The following is a 24,026-nucleotide window of genomic DNA, read 5'->3' as shown; positions in this document are numbered from 1 at the left end:
CTCTCACATCCACACTCTCCTGTGCACTTGCCCTGACCTTCATGGGGGCCAGCCTCTCACACCTGGGCTGCAGCTGCCCTGTGCTGCCTGCTCTCTCTGCCTTCTTCTCACTTCCCCTCTCATAGGCAGACCTTCCTCCACTCTGCTGCCGTCACGCACAGGCCTAACGTACACTCATGCCACTCCTCCTGGGAGAGAAACAGGGACGGGGGAAATCACGATCTAAGCAGCACATGGGCTCTGCAGCCCGTGAGTGAGTGTGAGCCCTGAGAAAACTGAGAGGAGCAGCTGAGTCTGCGGTCACCACTGAGGGGCTCAGTTTCCACAGGGTGTGACACGCTTTTGTGCTTTTCACACACCAGGGCCCATTAACACAAGCCGACTATTCATCTCTTAGATGCACGTCTACCGAAGACTGCCCTCTGTTCCAGGGCTGGGGGAAAGCTGCTGTGTTGAGCTGGCTCAGACATGAAATGCCACCGCTAACGTAGCAAAACTCACTCAGGCACTCCTCACTTCCAGGAGAAATGTAATTGCACTTTTGGCCTTAGATGCTTTTACTTTATTTTTTAAAATAGATCTTTATTGATTTCAGAGAGGAAAGTAGAGGGAGAGAGAGATAGAAACGTCAATGATGACAGAGAATCGTTGATCAGCTGCCTCCTGCCTCATCAGTGATTGAACCCACAACAGAGTAGATACCCTGTCTAGGAATCGAACCATGACTTCTTGGTCCATAGATCACCACTCAACCATTGAGCCACACAGGCCCGGTGGCCATGGATGCTTTTAGAAACCAACTCCTGTACCAGAGGCAATGGGATTCCACAGCAACCTTTCCAAAGAGTGAATCTGACCGTGTCATCTCCACATTTAGATCTGCTCTGCTGCTCCCTGGTGCCTATACAAAACCATTTGAAAGGAAGTCCAGTGCCCTGGTGATGAGAGTGAGCTCTGGAGCCAAGCTGCTTCAGTCTGTGTCCTGCCTTTGCCTTTGGGGGCTTTGCGGAAGTCCCCTATCATCCTGGTGCCTGAGTTTCTTTATTTGTAAACAGGGGTAATAACAGTACCTGTTCCAAAGGTGGTTGTGCCATTAAAGGAATTAATACAACTCAGCATGAAGGAGTGAACCTGGCACAGAGGAAGCACTCAAGAAATATTAGGTGTTGCCCAGGCGGTGTGGCACAATGGTTGAGCATCGGCCCATAAACCAGGAGGTTCGATTCCAATCAGGGCACATGCCTGAGGTTGTGGGCTCAATCCCCAGTAGATGGAGTACTAGAGGCAGCCGTTTGATAATTCTCTCTCATCATTGATGTTTCTATCTTTCTCTCCCTCCCCCTTTCTCACTGAAATGAATAAAAATATATTTTAAAAAAATAAATGTTAGGTGCTGCTCTTGTCATTGTTACTGTTGGAGAAAGTTCACAGTCCCTTGCCGGGCACACAAAGCCATCCACGACTCAGCCCCTGCTCATCTCTCTGGCTTTGTTTCTCGTGACCTTTGAGTTGCCACCACTGCTGTGACCACAGAGCCACAGCAGGCTCCCAGAGTGCGGAGCCTGAGGCAGGTTCATCCTCCACATCTTTACTCACACGCCCATTCTCTCCCTGTTGGCTGGAGAGCAACCACACTTCTCTGAAACCCTCCTTCCCTCTCCACGTGCATCAGTCACCCGCGCCTTTGTGCCTCCACTATGTTCTACGGAGACTCTCTCCATGAACACTTCATTTTCCTCACCGGTTTATGTATTCTGCTTTCCCCACTAGCCCTTAAGGACAGAGGCTCCTAAGAATTCTAATCTGTGTCCCCATTGCCGGGCACTCAGTTGTCCCTAAATAAATATTTATTCAATAAACGCAAAAGAAAAAGTGATCAGGACACACAAAAAGCTGGAAATACTTTTCAGAGAACCTAAACAACCAGAGAGGAAATCAAGCCCCAAAACACTTTGATCCTATGGAGGATTAATTGGCAAAGATCATATAACCAAAGAGAAGAAGGAAATTATAATTTCCCAAGAGAAAGCCAAACCTTGTTATGATGGAGTGTCTCTGTGCGCATGGGGAGGTAGGGGACAGAAGATACATTAATAATGGTTCTAAACTAGCTTATGTAGACTATTCATTGAATAATGCTTTTTAAAACTCTTCTTCAAAAAACAAAGAGTCATAGCTTCACTTTGTCCAGAGTATGGGTTATTTAAATAAAAAATACTGCAGGGGGTGCAGACTGTAAGAAAGACAACTAACTAATCTTTGTACAATGTCTATGATGACCCAGGTACTTAGAAAATCAGTTTCCATTTATTAAACACAGAGTGCTCAACACAGAACTACTACTTTACATGTATTTTCAAATTAGATCATGCAAGTCCTCAACAACTCTGAGACACGAGTATTGGCCTTTCCATTTTACTGATAAGAAAGACATATTCACTCATTCCATCCATCTGTACTGAGCATCTGCTGTGAGTCAGTCAAGTCACTGGTCCAGGAACTATAGTGAAGAACAAGCAATGAATGAATGGGGAAATGATCATATACATAAATTAACAAGAAAAATATCAGATAGTGACAAGTGCTACTAGAGAATTAAAGTAGGAGGAAGGGACAGAGGCTGACTAGGTAGCTGTTGTAGACAGGATTGTCAGAGAAGGCCTCTCTGAGATGGCTATATTTAAGTTGATATTTAAATAAGAAAGAGCCAAGCACATAAAGATGAAAGAAAAACATTTCAGACTGTAGTAACAGCAGCTGCAAAGGCCCTAACGTGAGAATGAACATGACATGTTCCAGGAACCAAAAGTAATGGGGCTGGGTGCTTGGTCAATGAGAAGAGGCTAAGAGACTGACATGGGGCAGGTCAAAGGTCACATAGAAAACAGTGGCCTCAGATTTGGCAACAAAAAGGTCATTAGTAGACACAGATAAGAATAGTCCTGGTAGAATGATAGGAAGAGATTAGAGTGAGAGGAAGAAGTCAAAGCAAAAAAACTACAGACAACTTTTAAGTTTTAATGAGAAGAAAAAAAAACCTAGAAGATAGCTAGAGAAAAATATAATGTCAACAGAGTTTAAGATAAATAATAAACAAGCTTAGAAAAGGTTTGGGATTTGTTATTTTGCTTTCCGATAAGAAATGTTAGAGCATGCTTCTTTGCTACCAATAATTATCCAGGGATGAGGATAAATTTAATGATGGTAAATTTAATAATTATGGACATAATTATAAGATCAAAGATCAAGTAGTGGGGGTTTTTTGTTTGTTTTTTTGTGGGGGGGGTTTGTTTGTTTTTTTTTACGGAGAAGAAGGGAGAGGGATAGCTAGAAACATCGATGATAGAGAAACATCAATCAGCTGCCTCCTGCACACCTTCTATTGAGGATGTGCCTGCAATCTAGGCACATGCCCTTGACGGGAATCGAACCTTTCAGTCCACAAGCTGATGCTCTATCCACTGAGCCAAACCAGTTAAGGCTATAAGACTAGTCTTAATGAAGCTAATAATGTGCCCTAGGGGGAATAATTGTAGGTAGAGGAAACTGGGATACTAATCCAGGTGTGTTTTGACTCGAAGGTGCGTCCTCTTTCTTTTTTTTTTTTTTTTTTAATATATTTTATTGATATTTTACAGAGAGGAGGGAGAGAGATAGGGAGCTAGAAACGTCAATGAGAGAGAAACATCGACCAGTTGCTTCTTGCACCCCCCCCCCACCACCAGGGATGTGCCCGCAACCAATGTACATGCCCTTGACCGGAATCGAACCTGGGACCTTTCAGTCCGCAGACAGACACTCTACCACTGAGCCAAACCGGTTTTGGCAGGTGCGTCCTCTTTCTACCACACCATTGACTACAATATATACCAGGTAGGGCAAAAGCAGGTGTACGGTTGTTTTTATGGAAAATAAAACAATAATATTACAAAAATAAACTGTATTTTGCATACTCACAACAGTAAACCTACTTTTGCCCCAGCCTATATAACACAATAGTACTTGGAAAAATATCCCAACACCAACCTCTGAAGTGAATCATAACAGAGATGGAAGGAATATTTAGAGAAATAAAAGCCAAACAAACACACCCTTCTTCTGTGTAAGCAAGCTCAATTTTCATTACCGCATTTTCACTTAAATATCATTTATTGCACCTCTGGCTTTAGTCCTACTAACTATAGGACCCTCAGCTGTTGCCATTTTATGTTCATAGTGGGTTTGAAGAAAGGATGGGGACATTGAAATTAATCCCTGTACACTGTAAGGGAGATCTTTCAAGTGACTGCAATTAGGCAGTAAAAAGATTTTTTAAATGCCAGTTGTGTATTTATAAGTCAGCTGAAGTGAAGATGGAAATTAAGGAACAGGATCACTTTTGTTTCCTTCCTCTTTCTATGGGTATCTGGAAAAGCAAGTGACATGCCTGTGTCTCTTGTTATGTTTTCCATACTCATTCCTACTCTACCACATGGTGGCACAACCTCACCCCTCCAGCCCCATCTTTCTATCACCTGGCTTCCCACTCTCTGTTCTAGTTTCCCTTCTCCTTCAGGACAACATAAATGCCATTTCTCCCATGAAGTCCTCCTTGGTGTCTCCTTCTCTGAAGCTAATGGCACTAAGTTCTAGCTCTTGATCATATTAATGCTCAAAACTATTCTCTGATTCAAGTGTCAGAGTGAGAAAAACAGTACTTTTCAGTAGAAAATTCAATACAATCATTGGCCATGGTTACTTTGAGTTGGATTTGAGTTGAAATCATGGTTCTGTTCAACCTCTGACAAGCTGGGTAATCTTGGGCAAGTCATTTTCCGAGACTCAATTACCCCACCTAGAAAATAAGAATAATACTACCTACTACCCACCACCTGGGTATTTATCCAAAATATATCAGATAGCTTGCTTTTCTGCTGAAAACTCTACAATGGCTTTCCATGGTTTTCAAAATCAAGTCCTAAACTCTTCAACATGTTTAAAACATCATCTCAACTCATCTAGCCTCACTTCTCACCTAACTCACATTTCATACTCCAGTAACAATAAATTCCTCAGGATATTTCTCAGCCCACGCTATTTATTTAGGTAGGTAGTTGGTTAGTTAGATTTGTGTAAGTATATGTTTATTTTTGGTCCCTTCAAACCCTACACTCTTGTTCCACCTTGCTCAGACATCACTCTCCCTGAAGCTTTCCTGGATTTGTCACCTTCCTGCCCGTTCCCCCGCCCACCCCTCAACCTACCGCCCACCCCATATACAGGTTAAGTTCTCCCATGATACCCTAGCCACAGCTTAATCACTGCAGTTACCCACTGTTTACAATTATTTATTTATAAGACTATCTACTCCATAAAACGGGGGTCCCTTCAGGGAAAGGCCTGAGTGTTTAGTCATCTTTGTGTCCCCAGCACAGTGCCTAGTATATACAGGTACTTATTCCTTCTTCGCTTTTCTGATGCCCCGTTTCTTCATCTATGAAATGCGAAGAATATTACCTACTTGAAAGGTTAGGGTTAAGGTTAAGTATTCAAAGCTGACCTCAGGGTGGCTGGCATATAACCAGCCTTCAGCACATTTGATTAATGTTCTCATCATCTCCTGATTGAGCTTTCCGAGTCTGTCCTTCAGGACCAAGCTCTATGCTGGCCCTGTGCCCTTGCTGTGAGCCCTCTCCCCATCCATATCCCTCAGCAATGAGAGTCCCACTCGGCCACTGCCCTCTGGACTTTGCGGATGACTCAGCTAGGACACCAAAGGCAAATGATTCTTGAGCACCTTTGGACAAGGCAATGTCCCCGATGCAGTGGAAGTGATACAACATGTATATAGAATTTATGTAGGGAAAAGGTTGGGGAGGAATCAGACAAATGAAGACAGTGCGATTCAGAAAAGGAAAAGGGTATATATCTCTGGGGGGGAGAGAAAGCCTTGGAGGAAGTGGCATTTAAACTAGACCTCAAAGGATCAATTTAAGCTGAGGGGCTATCTCCAGAGTTGTATGTGTGGTCTGCAAAACACAAAACTCAAATCACCTGCTCATCAGAGGAAAAGTAAATTTAGGGCGCTAGCCAGTTTGGCTCAGTGGAATGAAGAATCCTGTATTCAGTTCTGGTCAGGGGCACATGCCCAGCTTGTAGGCTTGATCCCCAGTAGGAAGCGTGCAGGAGGCAGCCCATCAATGAGTCTCTCTCATCCACTGATGTTTCTATTTCTCTCTCCCTCTCCCTTTCTCTCTGAAATAAATAAGAATATACTTTTTATAAAAAAGAAAAGTAAATTTAGGGAATTCTGCCTACTACCTAGCCCTCTAAGAGACCCACAACACACAGTAGCAAGGCTCTGAGAATTCTTGAACTAAGAAACTCTATTTAACTTTGTTGAATTCACACCCCAACTTTGACCACAAGTTCTCTACTTCTTTCCCCTCTGGAGGATCACTGCATCTTGAGGAACAAACGTTAAGAAAAAACAGGTTAAGTGTTACCCTTGCAAAGTTATATTTTGCAATAGGACCTCTCATAGATAACCCCTTAACACCAAATCTTTAAGTACTGTAATCAGTAATTTTAAAAATTCTCCTGGCATTTTGCTCAAAGGGAAAAAGCAATGGAAGGCTGTGCAGAACTAAGTAGCTATCAAACCAACAAATGCCTGCCCTGTCCAGGGTGGCTCAGTTGATTGGAGTACCCTCCTGTGCACCAAAGAGTCACAGCTCTTTCCCTGGTGGAGGTGCATATGGGATGCAACTGATGTTTTCCTCTCTCTCTAAAATCAATAAAAAGCGCCGAAACCGGTTTGGCTCAGTGGATAGAGCATCAGTCTGTGGACTTAAAGGTCCCAGGTTTGATTCCGGTCAAGGGCATGTACCTTGGCTGCAGGCACATCCCCAGTAGGGGGTGTGCAAGAGGCAGCTGGTCGATGTTTCTCTCTCATCGATGTTTCTAGCTCTCTATCCCTCTCTCTTCCTCTCTGTAAAAAATCAATAAAATATATTTTTAAAAAATAAATAAATAAAATCAATAAAAAGCATTTTCTGGTGGGGGGTGGGAGGGGGGCATATCCTCAGGTGAGGGTTAAATAAATAAATAAATTGCCCATCCTTAAAAGAAAACAAATACCCTCCTTCTCCAGTTGTGAAGTTAGACCACAAGCCTTTCTTTCTTTAATGTAATTTAAATTTTTTTCCATCACCATTTATCCCCCCTATCTTCCACTCTCCCCCCCACCCCTTACACTCACACACACACACACACACACACACACACACACACACCAGCCTTTCTATCAAGGGAAACAAGGCATCTCTGACAAAGTCCATTCCTTCTTTGGTAGGATGTTTACACTCCAATAGCCACCCTCTCTCCCTCCCTCCCTCCCTCCCTCTCCAACCTGCTGACTAAGTAAAAAACACCAGACTTGAAAGCAAAGGGAACAGCATTGCATAACAGCAAGACACCAGACAAGGCATGTTTTGCTCCTTAATATTTACCAAACGGTGGTGTCAATAAAAGGCGAGAAGGAAAGAGGCATTGTCTGCTGCCTGTCCCCTCCCTGGGTGTTCAGCAATCCCGTCTGTGAGTGAACAAATGTGCACTTGGCAGCGAGGCATTGTGCTCATGATTCAGAGACAAACAGACGCAGTCCTACCCACAACCCCGGCTTCTCGGGGAAATAGGCAGGTAAACAAACTGCAATGCAGCATGCAAAGTGCAAGCAAACAATTCTGTAATAAGAGGTGAGCACAAAACGCTAGCAAGGCACAAATGCGGGACTCCTTCACTTCGCCTAGTCTCAAGGTCAGAAGGAAGGCGAGGTAAAAGAAGAGGAGTCCCCTTAGTGCTCTGAAGATTGAAAATGAGTTGTGAAGGCAAATAAATCTAAAGATACATAAGTAAATGAAATAGGGCTTGAGTAGAACAGGGTAGGATAGAACACCAGGGTGGGGAGGGGTCGCGTTAGGGGGGGCGGGGAAGACCAGCTGATCTTTCTGAGCCTGCAGCACACGGAACAGCTGCATCTAATTTCACTTGCTCCTGAAACCCACAGAAAGTCGGTGGAGTGTTGTGTTGTTTTTTTCTTAATAACAAAACCGTGCAAGTTCAGGGAAAAAGGAGACTGGCTTAGCAGATTCAAGAATTCTAAACCCTAAGCCAGTTGCAGGGAAAGCTGAGAACTGAGCCGATTTAAACCACAGAATCCTTCCAGGCCTGGGACTGGCAGTCCCGTGTACTGAGGGGCGTAGGATGCTACGATGACTAAGATAAGAGTGAAAGCAGCTGGAAAGCAGTCCCTGTGTCCTCTCCCCACTTGCAGAATGCTGGCTGCTTAGTCTCCAGAGAGAATAAAACAGAAATGCCCAGTATTTGCTTTATAACCATCTGGGAGAAGGGGTTGGGGGATACAGTTGAAACACAAATGTCGCCGAAACCGGTTTGGCTCAGTGGTAGAGCGTCGGTCTACGGACTGAAAGGTCCCAGGTTCGATTCCAGTCAAGGGCATGTACCTTGGTTGCGGGCACATCCCCAGTAGGGGGTGTGCAAGAGGCAGCTGGTCGATATTTCTCTCTCATCGATGTTTCTAGCTCTCTATCCCTCTCCCTTCCTCTCTATAAAAAATCAATAAAATATATTTTAAAAAAAAGAAAGAAAGAAACACAAATGTCCATGAAGTGATCACTGGTGAATGTGGGTGATGGAACATGGGGGTTCATATGTTCCATAATAAAAAGTAAGAGTATCTCTGGTCCAGAAGGACCCAGCGCGTCTGAAGGGAAACATAACAAAGGGCATGTGTCTACACAGGTGGAGTGCCTCACACCCTCCTGACTACCAGACATTGTCGGGTAGAGCCACATACTGCAAAGAGGAGCGAAAGACTCCTCTCGGGTAAATGCAAAAATCTAGAGAACCTGAAGATGTTGCCTCGGGGGCTCCCCAAAACAGCCCAGCCCAATCATGCCACAGGAAGGCTCCGAGTTAATCATCTCCATCCCATACTCAGTTTCCTGACAGCTTTTCTTTCTTTTTTTGTGTGACAACTTTATTAAGACAGAACTCACATAATCAATTCACTTTCTTACAATGTACAATTCAATGGTAGTTAGTATACTCACAGAATGTACAACCATCACCACTGGGATAGTTTATTAAGATATAATTCACATACTCAATTCACTCTTCTAAAGTGTACAAGTCAGCAGTGTTTAGTATATTCATAGAGTTGTACAACCATCACCACCATCAATTTTAGAACATTTCATCATTGCCCCCCCAAAGAAAACCCTATACCCATTAGCAGTCACTCTGCAATTCAGCTACTCTCCAGCCCCAGGCAACTACCAATCTGTTTTCTGTCTGTATAGATTTGCCTATTTTAGACATTTCACATAAATGAAATCACACACTGTGGGGTCTTTTATGAGTGGCTTCTTTCACTTACCACAATGGCAAGATCTTGACAGCTTTTATTTACACACACACACACCCTCCCGCAATCAGGAGCAACATAGCCAAGGATCACATTCAGAGTGACATCTTGGGAAAGCCTCTAATAAAGACACAGACCACAGTAAACAAAAAGAGCAACTTGAAGGAAACAGATACTATGTGGGAGGGGGAGAGTGCCATTAATATTCTCACAAAAAGGAAGTAAAATTGCCTCCATGAAGTGAAAATAGGATACTATAAAAAGGAAACACTTAGAGAAAAAAAAAAAAAAAAAAGCTCTTAGAAATTGACAATTTAATAGCAAAAGTTAAAAAAAAAAAACTCAATAAAAGGATTAAAAGATAAAGTTGAGGAAATCTGCTAGTGTAGTCAAAAGACAAAGATAAGGAAAACAGGAGAAAGTTAGTACTCTAGAGCAGTGTTTCCCAAACTTTTGACATATGTGCACCCCTTCTATAATTTTCGTAACGCTGAGTACCCCTCGTACTCATGAGAACGTAGAATTAGGTGCAACTAAGCACGGTGCAGTGCATATCCCCACCAAACTCCGGTGCAACGCGTACCCCCACCAAACCCTTCCCGTATCCCTGGGGGTACGCATACCACACTTTGGGAAACACTGCTCTAGAGCAAGCATGTCAAACTCACAGCCCACGGACCACATGCCTCATTTATTTGGCCTGTGTTAGCCTTTGAGTTTGACATGCTTGTTCTAGGAAACCCGTACAGGGTGTCTCCTATCAGAATAAGATAAATTCCCAAGAGAGAACAGAAAAAAGAAAGGAAAATCATGATGAATCAATATCATTCGACAAAACTGTGAAGAACGGAGGAGTGCACGTTGCCAGGTTGAAAGGACCCAGCACACCGGACACAACGTGAAATGACTGTGAAATTGCAGAAGAGAAGATTCTACAAGCTGGGGGATGTCCTTCACCAGGTGGTAAACAAGAGTCAGAAGATCTAGTAGAGACAAGCAACTGAGGACCCCAAGACTCCAGGGAGAGTCTCCAGGGAGACACACTGAGGATGGTCATCACCACCAACCCCTCTGCCATTAAACCCTCTTTAGTCTAAATATTTAAACTGTGTGATTATAAAATTTTCAAACATACTCAAAAGTAGAACCTCAATACCCATCACCCAGATTCAACAATGATGAACATTTGGCCTGTTTACTTGATCTATCCTTTATTCTCTCATTCTTTAAATATTTTAAAACAAATTCCAATCATTTCATTTCAACCTATGTACTTCTGAACCCATCTCTATATTACCCATTTTCTAACATCACAACACTAGAAAATTAACAATAATCCCTTGATATTAGTCCATAATAAAATTTCCCCAACATCTCAAAAACACCTTTATACAGGTAGAGTGTTATGGGCTAAATTGTGCCCTACACACACACACACACACACACACACACACACACACTGTGTCTGCATGTGCATAGAGGGATAACCATGTACAGAGATAGGAAAAGGGCAATCATTTGAAAGCCAAGGACAGAGGCTTCAGAGAAAACCAACCTTGATAGCGCCTTGATCTTGGGTTTCCAGCCAACAGAACTATAAGAAAATAAACTTCTCTTGTTTAAACTACCCAATCTGTGATATTTTGTTATGATATCTAACAAACTAACACAGAGACTATCCAAATAAAAACAAGATCTATATATTACATTTGAAAATGTCCCATGCAGCGAAACCGGTTTGGCTCAGTGGATAGAGCAACGGTCTGTGGACTGAAAGGTCCCCGGTTCGATTCCGATCAAGGGCATGTACATTGGTTGCGGGCACATCCCCGGCAGGGGGTATGCAGGAGGCAGCTGGTCGATGTTTCTCTTTCACTGACGTTTCTAGCTCTCTATCCCTCTTCCTTCCTCTCTGTGGAAAATCAATAAAATATATATTTAAAAAAGAAAAGAAAGAAAATGTCCCATGTGCACTTGAGAAGAATGTATATTCTGTAGCTTTGGGGAATGTTCTGAAGATGTCAATTAGTTCCATCTATTCTAGAGTCTCATTTAGGATTGCTGTTTCCTTGTTGATTTTTTTGTCTAGAAGATTTATCCAGTGATGTCAGTGGGGCATTAAAGTTCCCTACTATAAATATATATAACACATTTGATTATCATTCCTAAACCACATTATTTTTTTCATGCCATTGACTTCATGCAGAGACCAAATCAGTTGTTCAACATTAGATTTATGTGTTTGGTTCCTTGGAGTGTAATTTAACTTGTCATCCTTTCCCCTGTATTCCCAATAAATTAAAGTCAGCTCTATAGGTTTGATCAGGTGGAAGGGTCAACTTTTACGTAAGAATATTCCATAGGTGGTACTATATACTCTCTTTTGAACCTGACAAATTATGATAAATAAACTTGGTCCAGATTCTTTCCTATTTGCCTTGACAATGTGCTGATGAAGTATCTTGCTTGTCCCCTCCCTGCTGTCTTTCTGCTTAGCTGATGGCATTCACTTCATCCCACAGAGAGCTAGAGATAGGCCAGAGAGAGACTAGGAGTAGAAAAGACAGAGCAGTCCACTCTCTGTGATCATACCCTACCAGAAGATTTGGAAACACCCTAAGTGCCCATCAGCAGATGAGTGGATTAAAAAACTGTGGTACATCTACACAATGAAATACTACGCCGCTATAAAAAAGAAGGAACTTTTACCATTTGCAACAGCATTGATAGAACTAGAGAGCATTATGCTAAGTGAAATAAGGCAGTCAAGAAGTAAATATCACATGATCTCACTCACATGTGGGATGTAATGATCAACATAATTTGATGAACAAAAATAGATCCAGAGACAAATGGCAGGGGAGGGGAGCAGGCGTTAGAGAGCAACCAAAGGACTTGTATGCATGCATATTAGCATAACCAATGGACACAGACACTGGGGTGGTGGGGGCTTGCCTGGGGTGGGAATGGTTGGGGATAGGGTCAATCAGGGGCTGGGGGAGAGGCGGAGGGGAAGGAACATATGTAAAACTTTAGACAATAAAAAAAAAATTAACATTTAAACACCAAGTCCTCTTTACTCAATTCACTGTCAAACTCAGAGAACTGCTACCCAATTTCCATATCATTGGGCTATGAGGGTATCAGCCCAAGATACCCTCAGAGAAATGATTAGACCACACTGATCTCATTCATGAATGTAACTAACATTCAAGGACCCTCTGACAGCTGCCAGGAAACTCCTGTCTGCCTCAAGAGCAAGTCTGTCATCAAGAGTAAGTTGTAAAAGGGTTCCTTTAATCAGCCTGTTCCCCACCTTCAACTTCCTCTCGTCTTCAGGGCCACTGTGATCTGATGGGTGTGTGAGGCTGAGAAAACAGCACAACCAGCTCCAGCGCACAGTCATCGCCAATGGAGCAACCCCGAAAGACAGCCAGAGAATTTTAATGAAAACCAGAAAACGCCAGGCCGCAAAGTCCAACTGCAGTTCAGGCCTGCCAGCCCCTCCTCCTGCAGCTAAGAATCCCTGAGCCAGCATGGCCCCAAAACGCAGGGAGAAAAATCCATTTAGCATTCAGCAACCTCCCACAGCAACCACTTTCCAGGGTCATTTAGGTGAGAGGCAAGGCACATGCTAAATGCAATAGGACCCAGAGTCCCTGAGAGGCACAGGGTGTGGCAGCAGCACAGATGAGCCAACAGATTATGAAACAGTCATTTATAAAAAAATTAAAAAGCGCCTCTTTCTGCCAATGCTGTCTGAATACAGCTGCATTCAAGGCTAGTGAAGAATCTTAACAAGCTTAAAGGGACCGTATTTCAGACGCTCAAGAACCAAAGGTGAGGGAAAAGAATTTTTTGAGCACTTACCATGTGTCAGGTGCTTTTTATCTCATTTTACCTTCACTGTGTGGTGGGAATTATAAACTGCATGTAACCGATAAGAACACTGACTCAGAGGTTAGATAACTTGTCCGAGGCACACAGCTGGCAGGGGTGAACCAAGACTCAAAGTTCAGTATGAATGCAGCTCATCAGAAATAAACGCAGAATACTGACCTGTCCTACCAGATAAAAAGAATCATCATGCCGAAACCCGTTTGGCTCAGTGGATAGAGTGTCAGTCTGTGGACTGAAAGGTCCCAGGTTCAATTCCAGTCAGGGGCACGTGCCTTGGTTTCAGGCACATCCCCAGTAGGGGGTGTACAGGAGGCAGTTGATGGATGTTTCTAACTCTCTATCTCTCTCCCTTCTTCTCTATAAGAAATCAGTAAAAAAAAAATATTTTTTTAAAAAAGAATCATCATTTACTGAACACGAACTATGGGCCTATAACTAAGCTAAGATTTTTGCATGCACTGTATCATCTCATCCTCACAGCAACCAAATAAGCTAGGATTATTATTATCTTCATTTTCAGTGAGGAAACTAAGGCTGGATGTTAAATAATTTGGCCAAGGTCATAACTTGGCCAGGATTTGATCCTAGGTCTGTCTCAGTTTAGACCTCCCCATGTTAAAACACTCACCCTAAGAGCCTACAGAGGGGAACCCCCGAGGCCATCATGCCAAGCCAGCAAGTTGCATGGAAACTTCTGCCCCCTTCCCAGCAGGTAAGCCATGTGCCAGGATTACCCTGTAATTCCTCCTGTAGTTCCTCAGTGGCGGCACACACACACTGGCTCCAGTTAGGCTGCCAGTGACAGTTTCCCCTTCCCATGACCTGTGGGCTCTGCGGGCACTGCACGTGTGAAGGAGAAGGCTACCACCATGGTCCTGAGATGCTTGTGAGTAGAGAAGCCGACAGCTCCCGTCTGCAGGCTCTGCTCCACAGACCCACACACCTCACAGCAACCTCCACTCCTCCACCCCCTGAAAAACAGCTCACAGGCTATTTGTATTCTTAACAGGACACCGTGTGCCTCCTGTTAGGTAACTATGATTTCCCAAGGGAGACAACCATCTAGACAGAGCATCCCAATCCATCTTGGCAAGAGATTGGCCACAAGGTCACATGTGAGCATTTAGTTTGGGGAGCTGTGTTCAGTGGCCCAGTGAAGGCTCTGGGCTTGGCGCCCCTGGGTTATCAGACTGAGCATCACTCGGCACAACTGATATCCAGGGTTAGCACTGTCTTCCCAGCCAGGCAAGCATTACGTCAGAGGAGTCACAGGCATCTCTCACCTGACTGTGAGTCACACACATAGGAACACTATGTAAACAGTTCCATTAATCAGGCTGAAACTTCACAGAATTCCTGTACACGTGCTCAGAATAAAGCCCCAGGCTTTGAGATGGACTGGACACTAACGTATGCCAGGAAATGTGACAGGTACATTCACAGCTGATACCTTCATTAATCTTCATAACGTTCTGTGAGGTAGATAAGATTGCTAGTATACAGGTGCAGCAACAAAAGCCCAGAGGTTAACATAATTTTTCCAAAGTTACACCAAAAGTAGCCAAGTTCGAAAATGCTATTAAAATATATATATATATTTTTTTAATATATTTTATTGATTTTTTACAGAGAGGAAGGGAGAGAAATAGAGAGCTAGAAACGTCAATGAGAGAGAAACATCAACCAGCTGCCTCTTGCACACCCCCTACAGGGGATGTGCCCGCAACCAATTGATACATTCACTGGTTGCCTTTTGGATGTGCCCTGACTGGTGATCAGACCCACAAGCTTGGTGTATTGGGACAATACTCAACTCCATTTTCAATGACTCCACAACCTTACATTCAGTCAATCATGAGGCCATTCATTATTCCTCAGACATTTATGGAGCACTTTCTAGGGACAGCTACTGTGCTGCTGTAGAGGATACAACTGCCAACACTGTTTCCTAGGTCCAGTCACCTCTTGCACACCCCCTACCGGGGATGTGCCCGCAACCAGTGTGTGTGTGCCGCCACTGAGGAACTACAGGAGGAATTACAGGGTAATCCTGGCACATGGCTTACATTCTCATGGGGAGAGAAGGCAAGGTGATATGAAGAATGGGCACAGGAGATGAGGTTAGGGGCTCAGATAAGTGGTCAGGACAGGCCTCTCTGAGGAAGTGGCCTTTGAGCCAAGATCTGAAAGATGAGAACGAGCCAGCCATTTGCAAAGCTCAGAAAAGAAGCACACAGGCAGAAGGACCAGTGCAAGGGCCATCTGCAGGAAGACGCTGGGTGTGTCAGAGGCCACCAGGACCAAGGCTGAGTGAACAGCAAGGAAAAAGAATGTTTGCGATGAGGCAGGCTTACTTGACCACAGAAAAGAGTTTGGATTTTGTCATAAGGACAATGGAAAATCAAAAAAAGTGTTTTAATTAGGGGAGTGACAATCTGATTTGTGCCTTAAAGAGGGAGTTCTGGTGGCAGAGGAAGTGCAGGGAGGGGGCAGAGTTAGGAATGAGAGCAGACACAGGAGAGGAGTTGGGCTATCTCCTGGTCAGAGCTGGGGAAGTGGAATGAGCTTCCCCAGGTGCTGAAGACTTCCCTGTCATTGGAAGTGTTCAGGAATAAACCAGATGACCCCTTGGCTACACGGTTAAAGAATTCAATAATTGGGCTGACAAATCCTCCTAAGCCTAAAATCCTTCTAAACTCTAGAATTCTGTGGTTTTAAGATAAAATCTTTATTAAGCTGACTTTCAGAACTGGAGTTGCCACAACTTCCCTGGCAAATCCTTGACAGCCCAGACCAGCTCTGTGATATCTGGCAAGTTATTTAAGTCCTTAGAGTTTTAGCTTCTTTCTTTGAGAAATGGGAAAAATAATGCCTAATCCAGGATAATTGCTGTGAGAACCAAAGTCTAATGCCTGAAACATTATAATAAGAATAAGTGTAAATGGCATTTATTGAGCCATTACTATAATGCTTGCATGCATTATATGATCTAGGGGCATTTTGTCACCTAATCCTTAAAACACACACACACACACACACACACACACACACCCAGAAGGTAGGCACTATGGATGGCTTGTCTCTGATAGATCCAGCAATTGACTGAAGACTTTGAGGGGACCCAGCCAAGATCAGCTGGTCCTGATGCAAATTAAAACCATCCAGGTCCGCATGGCTGAGGGGGACGGCGGCGGTGACCAGAGGCAGAATGAGGAAATTAAGGCCATGGCGGCCATCTATGGCGAGGAGTGGTGTGTCATCGACGATAGCGCCAAGATCTTATGTATCAGGATCAGTGACGACATAGACGACCCCAAGTGGACGATCTGCCTGCAGGTGATGCTGCCGAGCAAGTCCCCGGGCTCAGCGCCCCCTGTGTACCAGCTGAATGCTCCTTGGCTTAAAGGGCAGGAACAGGCAGACTTGTCCAACAGCCCGGAGGAGATCTACATACAGAATATTGGTGAAAGTTTTCTTTACCTCTGGGTGGAGAAAATAAGAGATGTCCTAATACAAAAGTCTCAGATGGCAGAACCAGGTAGGATGGAATCATTATCAGTGCCCTTGTTCCTTCGGTCTTACTTTTCACATGGATATTCTGTTTGAAGTTTTTAATTAAAATCTGTGTTCTGTTCTATGGTTTACATACAGTAAAAAATAAATAAATAAATAAATAAATAAATAAATAAATAAATAAATAAAATAAAAAATAAAACCATCCAGATGACTCACAGAATCATGAGAGTTAATATGAGAAATGGTGATTTCTCCTGGCAGGCGTGAGAAATGGTGATTCTCATGAGAATCATGAGAAATGGTGATTTCTCCTGGCAGGCGTGGCTCAATCCCCAGCAGGGGGCATGCAGGAGGCAGCTGATAGATGATTCTCTCTCATCATTGATGTTTTAACTCCCTCTGCTTTCCCCTCTGAAATCAATAAAAAAAAATTTTAAACAAATAAATGATGGTTTTGTTTTACAGCAAATGTTAACTGATTAAAGATGTATGGGGGGGGCAATGGTTACGTACAAAGATAATAATTTAATAAAAAAATTAAAAATAAATAAAATAAAAAAATAAAAAAAGATGAGATTTAAATATAGACTGTATTATGGAATCAATGTTAAATTTCTCAGGCATGATAATGCCGTTGTGGTGATGTAAAAACATGTCCTTATACTCAGGAGATAAATACTGACATATTAAGAGATCAAGTATCATGACATCTGCCCCCCAAAAACACAAATCTGCATACATAATAATAAAGCAAATGTGACAAAACGTTAAGAATTAGCAAATTTAAGAATGTCTGAGCCGAAGCCGGTTTGGCTCAGTGGTAGAGCGTCGGTCTGCGGACTGAGGGGACCCAGGTTCGATTCCGGTCAAGGGCATGTGCATTGGTTGCGGGCACATCCCCGGTAGGGGATATGCAAGAGGCAGCTGGTCGATGTTTCTCTCTCATCAGCGTTTCTAGCTCTCTATCTCTCTCCCTTCCTCTCTGTAAAAAATCAATAAAAATATATTAAAAAAAAAAAAAAGAATGTTTGAATGTTCTTTGTACTAATCTGTTCATTTGAAATTTTTGAAAATGAAAAGTTAGAAATCTACATGTGTACCTATCTCCAGAACATGGTGACACTGAAAGCTTATCTGGTAACACAGCAGCCACCACATAATGAACAGATCCTCCACCTCCTACCCCTTTTTTACTGAAAGCGACTACTATTGCTGAAGAGGAAGGTAGAGTAGATCAGGGGCAAGCCCTGGTAGAGTTAAAAGAAAGGTTTATTAATACATAAGAAGTGTTTAAAAGTAGGTATTGCCCTGTCTGGGTAGGTCAGTTGGCTGGAGCATCATTCCGTACACCAAAAGGTTTTGGGTTCCATTCTTGGTCAGGGAACACTCCCAGATTTTTGTTTCGATCCTAGAAGAAGCTTGTACAGGAGGCAATGGATCGATGTTTCTATCCTACAGCAATGTTTCTCTCTCACATCAATGTTTCTCTCTCTCTCTCTCTCTCTCTCTCTCTCTCTCTCTCTCTCTCTCTCTCTTCCTCCCTCCCTCCCTCCCTCCCTAAAAATCAATTTAAAAAAATATCCTCAGGTAAGGATTAAAAAAATAAATAAATAAAAATTTTAAAGTAGGTATTAATAGCAAGGATTCACTGAGTGAGGATTTCTCCCTGGTATAATTAAAAAACATTTGTGGTGGTTGGCTGAAACTTGAAAAGAAAAAAGCTCTGGCAAGACACATGGGGAGGTCTCTGAAATGTTTTGTGTTAGAAAACAAATATTCATGTGTTTCTATTTTAAGGGATTTCTCAAACGCCTACAAATGAGAAGATGATCTTGTATTACATCTCTTCCCCCTGAAAGGCCCTCAAACAAGTAAATGGTGGTTTATCTTTCCAATGGAGCCTGAATCTGTTTTTCCACAACCTAATGAAAGCCTCCTTTATTTAATGTGGATTTTCCTCCAAGTGATATGCAGCAATTATTAATGCTATGTATTGACGTTATGAATCAACCCCGGGGCCTAGGTTCAAAGGATATAGCTTTCTGAGCTGAAATCCAAGAACCTTAGTTTTTCTATGCCATACAGAGATACTCTGCTTACAATGGATGGCAAACAATGCCCATGCTGTTCTTTACATAAAAAGCAGTAATCTAGGTGGAGAGGTTTTGGTGTGTTTTTGTTTTGTTTTGTTTGTTTTGTTTTGTTTTTAGAACAAGCTCTACAAATGTGTTAAAATGTCTTTGACTTCAAAAACTTCCAATCAAACAAGCCCAAATATTACCATTGTTCAGTGAGAAAAACATTCAACTTATAAGGAAAGAACACATCACAAGCTACTGTACATCTAATAAGTTGGTTGTGCTCATCTGTCAGAGCTAAAAGAATTAGTGCAGCAAAGATATTTGTTTTGGGGCACTATTTGGCTCAAAGCCAAATCCATGCCCATGCTTTCTTACAGAGCGCCTCAGTTCTGTAGCGCACAAACGCCAGGATGCCTCAGAATATAGTTTGAAACTACAACTTTAAATTAAATGGTTGTGCAAAAAAAAAAAAAAGAAAGAAAGAAAAGAAAAAAAAGAAGGTACCTCACACAGAGAGAATCTTCCAGTTGCCTCTACAAACTTCAGCAGATTCAGAGAAACCAATCAGGCTGTCACATCTTCAAGGAACTTTTGATGTTCAAAGAAAATTCTACTGTGCACATTAATTCTCAAAACTGTTCAGTGTCACTGTAAAGACAGCTGCAGAACAATACACTTTCCTGGACCACATCTGCATATTAGCACTGCATTGTAGCACTGCATACAACCAGTGACAGGATAAGTCATCAGAAGACGTGGGCATGGCTCTAGCTCAGCCACTGAGTTCCCATTCGCTTGTCACTAAAAGTGTCAACTGCTGAAAGTACGACTTGATTGCCTGGCTCATTGGTTCACTCACTGTGCAAACATCTGTTGGGAAAATATTACTTAAACTATTCAAGCTTAGCTTCCTCCGTTTTAAAATAAGGATGGTAATTGTACCTATTACATTGGGTTACTGGCAGAATTAAATGAGACAATACATACTACTATATATGTCAATAAACTTTCGATAAATATTAGCTATAATTATTATTCCTTATTATTATCTGGGTGGTTAGACTATATATCTTTTACAGTCCTTTGCAACACTGAGATTCATTCTGTGAATTAATTGTGTGACCCAGAAATTTAACATCTCTGAGCCTCAAGCTCTTTATATGTAAAATGGAAGAGTATATAGTTAAGTGACCTCTAAGGTCCTTCCAACTCTAAAATAGTAAAGGCTCCATGGTTGATATTATATGATTTCAGATGTGTCTCAGTGCCACTGCTTAGATAAACGGGTACGTCAAAACAACTGCCATCTTTCTCAGGTGGGTGTCTGGATCCTTTTTCACTTTGGTTCTTTTAATCTCCTAACCCACCCCTGCATGCATAGGATGTATACAAGGTATGAGCCCCCAAGAGAAAAACAAGCAAGTGGGGAGAAAGCCAAACCCTGTCCCCTTCCGTTAGGCTGGGTAACGCATCCAAAACACAAGTGGGGGAGGTGCAATGAATGAATGAATTCATTCATTCATTCATTCACCCACAGAAGCATCCACATACTGAGGGCAGAGTGCCTCCCTGTGCCTCCTGGCACCCACTACTTGTCTCCATATGCGCTTTCCACACTGCCATCTTATCTGCACCAATAGCTAAGCTGACTGATGCCTGGGGCTTTGTCATGCTAACTTTGCATCCTAAATCCCAGGCACAGTGCCCAGAAGGTGGTAGGTAGGCACTCAATAAGTTTAAAATTAACTAAAATTCATACTTCCCTCGGTACCAAAACTAGCTGTTTGCAAAAATGACGAGGCACTTTGGGGATCTTTTCTTAAGGGTCACCAACCCAACAATATCAAGAACTAGCTGTGTAACTATGGGGGGGGGGGGAGAGCGTGGACAATAAGGGGAGTAATCATTTCACCCTCTGGCTCTCAGTTTCCCCTTTGATTAAAAAAGAAAAAAAAAACTGGAGGAGAATTGATTAGATCAGGGGCTGACAAACCATGAAACTATGGCTCATGGATCAAATCCAGCCTATGTGGTCCCTTCCCCTGGTTTAGCATAGTTCTCATTCTTTTTTTAAAATCCCCACTGGAGGATATGTTTATTGATTTGAGAGAGAGAGAGAGAGAGAGAGAGAGAGAGAGAGAGAGAGAGAGAGAGAGAGAGATGAGAGAGAAACATCAATCAGTTGTCTCTTGCCAAGGTGGCTCACATTTTCAAATGGTTATAAAAGCAAACAGAATAACATGCATCAGAAACTGTTTGTGGTCCCCTAAAATGAATATACATATTCTCAGGCCCTTAGATTATCTCTAAATTTCTTTCAAACCGGGAATTTTAGCATTCTAATTCTGCTGGGTTTCCTTGAACAGTCCAATTCCGGCTTCTTGCACAGAGTATTCCCACGACTGAAGAAATACTGGAGCTCAATTGATATTTGTTTAATTGAATAAATGGATTCCGCAGCAGTAATCCTAAGAACACAGTCTCCCACCAAAAGGGCCAATGTGTATCAAATGACCGCCTAGTAAAATACCTCCACGATCGACTCCCCACAAGAGGAACACATAGCTCCATTGGCCCTGTGGGTGATAGCAGTCCCCGAACCAGCCTGGAGCTCAGATAACCGGGATTAAGACTTACCTTGTTCTAGCAAATAAAAAATACATGTAGCCATCCCCTGAACAAATCCCTTGGGCAAATTATAAAGCTATCTAGAAGTAGCTATCAGAAACACAGATCATCTGAACAGATCATCTTAACAGCCATGGACCCATGAGAATAAATCCCATCCACAATGAGGCTTAGAATAATTTAGCACACAACATTCTGTTTCTCTTTCCCTCTGTTGTTAAGACTACATAATACTAAAACAAGGAATTCAAACAGTTATGTCAGGGCAGCAGGCCAAGGAAAGTCTAGAATATATAACCCCATTAACACTAATGGAAGTTGGAGCAAGGTAAAATAGAAAATAAAGCTCCCTGCCTCCATTCCCACTACCCATACTTTTCTAAAATAAACAGCCAACAGTTATTCTTTTAATGTTCCTCCTCTGTACACCCATAAGTCACTCCCGGGTATATACCTTTTGCTGACTTCAAAAGATGAGCTTCTTGTTCTCTTTTTTTCCTCCCTGCTCTTTGCTCTTCCTCTTTCTGTAAGCCTACAAAGCATTCTCCTGAAGGGAGTGAGGGCTGCTTTTCTGCCACCCCTCATCAAGTAGTTCTACTATAAGTAGAGCACACTCCAACCTCGTACTGTGTCAGACTGTCCTTAGAAATTGCAAAGTGGATGTAGAGATTCTATCCTCTTTACTTTCCTCTAAAGAAGCTACTTGGAGCCCTAGACGGTTTGGCTCAGTGGATAAGCATTGGCCTGCAGACGGAAGGGTCCTGGGTTTGATTCTGGTCAAGGGCATATGCCCAAGTTGCAGGCTTGATTCCCAGTAGGGAGACATGCAGGAGACAGCCAATCAATGATTCTCTCTCATCACTGATGTTTCTCTCTCTCTCTCTCCTCCCTTCCTCTCTAAAATCAATTTAAAAAATATGTTTAGAAGAAGAAGAAGAAGAAGAAGAAGAAGAAGAAGAAGAAGAAGAAGAAGAAGAAGCAGCAGAAGCAGCAGCTGCTGCTACTTGGAGCTCTCTCTCCTCTCAACTGACCAGAGGCCTGAAGACCCCCTTCAACCAATAATGAGGTAGATTCACACAGTGACCTGGAAGGTTAAGGAATAAAAGCCTGTATGGCTCAGTAGTTATTTCCAGACTCTTCATAAACCAGAGGAGAGAACAACAGTTAAAGATTGGATTGTCTTCCTGACTCATTAGTTAAGCTCTTCCTAAGAGTCAGAAGACATAGACAGAGACTAGCCTTCTGTGGATCTCTGTATAAACCTCAAAAAATTCCCTTTACTTCCCAGAGTCTTCTTGTTTTCATGAGCTTTTTAAATGGATCAAAATGGGTTTAGTATGTCCTGGCTGATGTGGCTCAGTTGGTTGAGTATCCTCCCGTGCACCAAAAGGTCACATGTTGGGTTCCTGGTCGGGGCATCTGCCCAGATTGCAGGTTCGGTCCCCGATAGTGGTGGGTACAGAAAGCAACTCATCAATGTTTCTCTCTCACATCTATGTTTCTCTCTCTCTCTCTCTCTCTCTCTCTCTCTCTCTCTCTCTCTCTCTCTCTCTCTCCCATCTTCTCTCTCTAAAATCAATGAAAACGTATTTTTTTCAAAGTGGGTTCAATCTTAGCTGAAAAGATAAGGACAATCTTTGCTTGAAAGAGAAGAATCCAGTACTCGGGTTATAGTGTTGGCTTCTGGGATTCTCTAAGGAAAAGCCCAGCAATGGCTGTCCTCTGATCCCTGTTCCAAACAGCCTCACCCACCGTTTCTCCAAATCCCACCACTGTAAACCTTGCTTCACAGGCCCAGCATGGCCATGAGTGCCTGCATCAGCCCTTCTTGGCAGCTCCTGCTCTCCTCCTGCAGAGCATGTGATCCAGAGCAGCCACTAGGGCCTGAAAAAGCATCAGTGGGTGAAAAAGTGGCTCTGGAAGGAGTCTAGGTAATTAATGTACAGAAATGAAAACTAACTCCACTGCAAGATAAAACTGCTACCTACTTACTTTCTCTCTAGGATTGTCTGCCCACACCCTATAGCTTCTACTACACCAGGCAGTATGTCCCTTGAGGACAAGGACCTAATCTTATTTCTTCATGAGCCCTCAGTGCCTAACAGACTGCCTAGCACACAGCAGATACTACATTACACCAGGACGGAAAAGGGGGAGAGGTGGTAAACATTAAGGGGGTGGAAACTGAATCTGTCTTATTCATTGTTACCTGGCCTATAAATATTTTTTAACTAATGGATGGACTAAAGAAACAAAGGAGCAGTAGTACTGAGGCATGAAAGTATAGGTTCTGAAGTAATAAATATCATCTTTCATTAATTCTAAAAACATTTTTCCTCATATTTTGACAGCTTGAAAATTAGGACGCACTTTACAATGGAAGGCATCTTGGCATTGTGTCATAGTTTATTTGGAACCTTGTTTTCTCTTTCTTTCTCAGTAATACATAGAATATAATCATGCACATTATAAAT

General features: G+C 42.7%; 1 protein-coding gene across 3 annotated transcripts in view; it reads right to left on the bottom strand.

Moving 5' to 3' along the window:
* The window catches only part of RAB30 (RAB30, member RAS oncogene family), a 71,799-nt gene that overhangs the window by 26,004 nt on the left and 21,769 nt on the right, over nt 1-24,026 (bottom strand). The window contains exon 1 of one of the 3 annotated variants that reach the window (XM_084895294.1): nt 7,491-7,646. The exons of the other annotated variants lie outside the window; for them this stretch is intronic. The gene's annotated coding sequence lies outside the window, so the exon portion shown is untranslated. Of the gene's footprint in view, nt 1-7,490; nt 7,647-24,026 lie in introns of those variants that run through there. 3 annotated transcript variants of the gene reach the window in all.

This window comes from Pipistrellus hanaki (genome assembly GCF_964339955.1).
Source record: "Pipistrellus hanaki genome assembly, chromosome: 9".
Classification (NCBI taxonomy): domain Eukaryota; kingdom Metazoa; phylum Chordata; class Mammalia; order Chiroptera; family Vespertilionidae; genus Pipistrellus; species Pipistrellus hanaki.
Note: the sequence above shows the minus strand (reverse complement) of the source record. Positions and strands in the feature narration are given on the sequence as shown.